The sequence below is a fragment of the Palaemon carinicauda genome, chromosome 21, assembly GCF_036898095.1.
Source record: "Palaemon carinicauda isolate YSFRI2023 chromosome 21, ASM3689809v2, whole genome shotgun sequence".
Taxonomy (NCBI): domain Eukaryota; kingdom Metazoa; phylum Arthropoda; class Malacostraca; order Decapoda; family Palaemonidae; genus Palaemon; species Palaemon carinicauda.
This window is the reverse complement of record NC_090745.1, coordinates 123,073,744-123,079,344: the sequence shown is the minus strand read 5'-3', so window position 1 is coordinate 123,079,344 and position 5,601 is coordinate 123,073,744.

The window sequence follows — 5,601 nt, the reverse complement described above, 5'->3', positions numbered from 1 at the left end:
TGAAATTGGCACTGCTTTTGGTTCACTGTTGAAAATTTGCGTTAAGAACACGGTAAATGCCTGGCAACATTTAATCCAGGATTTTTTACCGTTTTAAAAACGGAGATATTGAAGTAATGGAGTGATATTACGGTCACCAGCCTGTGAAAGATTATTACAAAGTAATTTAAAATTACGGTTGCCTGTATTTTACTGAAATACAGCTGAAAACAGTATATTTTTTACGGAGAATTTTGGATTGAAATTACGTTTTTTTTAACGGTGTCAAAGTAGGGTAAAATAACGTTCGCCTGTATTTTGCTGAAATACGGCTGAGAACAGTATATATTTACGGAGAATTAACGATTAAAATTACGGATATTATAAGTGTAGAAGAGAGAATCAGAAAGCCGATATTCTACCAAAGTGAGGGACTTTAACTATATGCCACTGGTTTTGGTAGGCGGTTAGAAGTGAGAATCAGAGAGCCGAATTGTACCAAAGTGAGGTTTGGTTTTTTCCTTTTTTTGGGTAGGGGTATTTGGCATTCCCCCATTCATAAATCGCCTGGGATTTGTGTGGGTGTTGAAGAGGACTAAGGCAAAGGTCAGATTCACAGTGAGGTCTGTCAATAAATGTTTGGAGTACATTTTTGCAGGCAAGGAGAAAATGCAAAAGTGAATGATAAACGTATTTTTTTCTGGCCTTTCCTTATTATTATTACTAGCTAAGCTACAGCCCTAGTTGGAAAAGCAGCTTGCTATAAACCCAAGTGATCCAACAGGGAAAAATAGCCCAGTGAGGAAAGGAAACAAGGGAAATAATTAAATTTCTTTAAGCAAGGAGAAAATGTAAAAGTGAATGATACGCGTATTTGTATATGGCCTTTTCTTATAATTACAAGCTAAATTACAACCTTAGTTTGAAAAGGTAGATGCTATAAACCCATGGACTCCAACAGGGAAAAATAACTCAGTGAGGAAAGAAAACAAAGAAAATAATAAAATTTTTGTAGGCAAGTAGAAAAGTTAATAGTGAATGGTGTACGTATTTGCATCTGGCTTATTATTATTACTAGCCAAGCTACAACCCTAGCTGAAAAACCAGGATGCTATAAGCCCAAGGGCTCCAACAGGAAAAAAATAGCTCAGTGAGGAAAAGGAAACAAGGAAATTAATAGACTACAAGAACCTTTTCTTATTATTTTTATTATTAGCTAAGGTACAACCCTAATTGGAAAAGGAGGATGCTATAAATCCAAGGGCTCCAACAGGGAAAAAATAGCCCAGTGAGGAAAAGGAAACAAAGAATTTAATAAACCTCAAGAGAAATTGGAAAAACAGGATGCTATAAACCCAAGGACTCCAACAAGGAAAAATAGCCCTGTGAGGAAAGGAAACTAGGAAATTAATAAACTACAAGAGATCTAATGAACAATTAAAATAGGTCTCGGGTCAGTGAGTTGATAAAAAAACTTTTATATAAGATATGTGGCGTTTATAATAATATATTTTATAATATATGTAAAGTCTATAGACATTATATTTTATTATATAAGATATGTAAAGTTTATCTTATGATATCTTTAATTCGATAAGAAATGTATTTATAAACAATATCTTTTATTAGTTGAAATATGTAAAGCACATGAACAGTATCTTTTATTAGACATGTAAAGTTTATAAATAACCTTTTATTGTGATAATTAAAAAACTTTACAGAACTTTAATACAAGTAAAAAATTCGAGTGAAAAAAAGAAAGTTTTTTGTAATATATCAGGTAGAAAATCCAGAAACACTATATAAAGGATAATTTTTATGTTATCAAATAGCATTAAGCAAAAATTTGAGTGAAGAAAGAAAGTTTTTTTTTTTTTTGTAATATATCAGGTAAAAAATCCGGAAACACTATATACAGGATAATTTTTTATCAAATAGCACTATATACAGGTTAATTTTTATCAAATAGCACTATATACAGGATAATTTTTATCAAATAGCACTATATACAGGTTAATTTTCATTCTATCAAATAGCCTTAAGCATAAATTTGAGTGAAGAAAAAAAGTTTTTTGTAATATATCAGGTCTGAAATCCGGAAACACTATATACAGGATATTTTTTTTTTTCAATTAAATAGTATTAAGCATCATATATTGCAAGCACGCCTTGAAGAAACACATTATCTTAACTGTGGGTATATTATAATACCTAATTTATAACCATTTATGTTAATGAGTCACCCTTTGTTTTATAGCATTGTAAATATCACGTATTAAATTTAACTTTATCTTAAGAAGATACGTTATTTAGAAATACATATTTTTTCCGGGTTTAGCTGGAGACTTTGCAGAGGAAACAATATATAGCTATAGTTTATAGTTCTTTGAAGCACTAGATTTTACGTTTATATAATAGATTAAAATATATTAGAATTAACTTTATCTTAAGAAGATTCGTTATTTAAAAAAACATATTTTTCCCTGATATACCTGGAGACACAGAAGAAACAATATATAGCTATAGTATATAGTTCGTTGAAGCACTAGATTTTATGTTTATATTATAGATTAAAAGCACACATTAAAGTTAAAAATATCTTAAGAAGATAGGTTATTTAAAAATACATAATTTTCCCGGATCTATCTGGAGACACAAAAGAAACAATATTTATCCATAGTATATAATTCGTTGAAACACTAGATTTTATGTTTATATTATAGATTAAAAACACAGATTAGAATTAACTTTATCTTAAGAAGATTCGTTATTTAAAAAAACATATTTTTCCCTGATATACCTGGAGACACAGAAGAAACAATATATAGCTATAGTATATAGTTCGTTGAAGCACTAGATTTTATGTTTATATTATAGATTAAAAGCACACATTAAAGTTAAAAATATCTTAAGAAGATAGGTTATTTAAAAATACATAATTTTCCCGGATCTATCTGGAGACACAAAAGAAACAATATTTATCCATAGTATATAATTCGTTGAAACACTAGATTTTATGTTTATATTATAGATTAAAAACACAGATTAGAATTAACTTTATCTTAAGAAGATTCGTTATTTAAAAATACATATTTTTCCAGGATCTAGCTGGTGTCTGACAGTGAAAACAATATTTAGCTATAGTATATAGTTCGTTGAAGCACTAGATTTTATGTTTATATTATAGATTAAAAACACATATTAGAATTAACATTATCTTTAAGAAGATACGTTATTTAGAAATACATTTTTTCCGGGTTTAGCTGGAGACTTTGCAGAGGAAACAATATATAGCTATAGTTTATAGTTCATTGAAGCACTAGATTTTATGTTTATATTGTAGATTAAAAACACACATTAAAGTTAACTTTATCTTAAGAAAATTCGTTATTTAAAAATACATAATTTTCCCGGATCTACCTGGAGTCTGGCAAAGGAAACAATATTTGAGATAGTTTATAGTTCGTTAAAGCACTATATTTTATGTTTATATTATAGATTAAAAACACACATTAGAATTAACTTTATCTTAAGAAGATTCGTTATTTAGAAATACATATTTTTCCCCGATCTACCTGGAGAGACAGAAGAAACAATATTTATCCATAGTATATAGTTCGTTGAAGCACTAGATTTTATGTTTATAGTATAGATTGAAAACACATATTAGAATTAACTTTATCTTAAGAAGATACGTTATTTAAAAATACATATTTTTCCAGGATCTACCTGGAAACTGACAGAAGAAACAATATTTAGCTATAGTATATACTTCGTTGAAGCACTAGATTTTATGTTGATCGTGTAGAAAAAAAAATTATTGATATCTTCATTATTAGTCCGTTATTCATAGAGACATATTTTTCCCTGGATCTTGCTGAAATCTGACAGAAGAAACAATATTTAGCAATAGTTTATAGTTCGTTGAAGCACTAGATTTTGTTTATCACCTAGATTTAAAAAACATACGTTTATCACGTAGCGTAAAAAAGAAATTACTGCTATCTTCATTATTAGTCCGTTATTTAAAGATACATATTTTCCTGGATCTCGTTGGAGACTGACAGAAGAAACAATATTAAGCCATAGAATATTGTTCGTTGAAGCACTAGATTTTATGTTCATCGTGCATATTTAAACAAAAATATTTATTATCAATCTCGTAAATAATCTGAATGTAGAATTTGAAATTTAATTCATGATTCTTCATATCTTCTGTTGAATGAATGAATATATGAAGTTCTCAGGCATCCTGACATTTGAATTATTCTGTTGAAGATAAGGTGATGTTTACATATAGAAAACTTCAATAGGTGTATTCGTTTAAAATTCAAGATATATTGAGATATGATTTGAAGTTCTCAGGCATCCTGACATTTGAATTATTCTGTTGAAGATAAGGTGATGTTTACATATAGAAAACTTCAATATGTGTACTCAATTGGAATTCAAGATATATTGAGATGAAATGAATAGATATATAAGAACATTAATGTATAATCATATGCAGATAAGTGAAATGGACTTAATAAATATTCTAGGAATTTAGAAAACCAATTTGTTCTTAATTGTCGATGGAAAGAAACTGTTCTAATGCATTCCAGACCGAAATTTAAAAGTAAATATTGCATCGATATAATAAATTGGTATTTTTTTATGACCAAAAGTGTCTGAAATGAAGAAGAAAACGTAAGAAGAAATAGAAAAACGATATAGTTAATTGGTTTGTTTCTATGAACAAAAGTATCTGAAATGAAGTAGAAAACGTTAAAAAATAGAAAAAAATCGATATAGTTCATTGGTTGTTTTCATGAACAAAAGTATTTGAAATGAAGTAAAAAACGTAAGAAGAAATAGAAAAACGATATAGTTAATTGGTTTGTTTTTATGAACAAAAGAATCTGAAATTAAGAAGAAAACGTAAGAAAAAAAATCGATATAGTTAATTGGTTGTTTTCATGAACAAAAGTATCTGAAATGAAGTAGAAAACGTTAGAAAAAATAGATGAAAATTGATATAGATAATTGGTTTGATTTTATGACCCAAAGTATATGAAATGAAGTAGAAAACGTAATTAAATTAAAAAAAAAAAACAAATATGTAAAAAGATTTTTCAAAGGTCAAAATTGATTTAGAAAATAAAAAAGGGTTTTTAAATTGAAGAAAAGGATATAATTAAATGTCGCATAACAAGTGTAAAAAAATATCTAAAATGATTTTCCAAACGTCAAGTGAAATAGAAAAATAGAAAATGGTTTTTTGAATTGAAAAGGATTTTAATTGTTGCATACCAAATGAAAATAATGAGTGTCTGAAATGGTTTTCCAAACGTCAGAAGTGAAATAGAAAAAGAGGAAAGGGTTTTTTGAATTGAAAAGGATTTTAATTGTCGCATATGGGGATGATAAAACCTATTTAGAAATGGATCGGATGTACAGAAAGTTCTTGACCTAGAAAACTTCAAAAGAAAAAAAAAAGGAAAAATATCTTAAATGGTTTTCCAAAAGTTAGAAGTGAACTAGAAAAATAGAAAAGGGTTATCTGAATTGAAAAGGATATAATTAACTATCGCATATCAAGTGAAAAAAAAATCTATTTAGAAATGGATCGGGTGAACATAA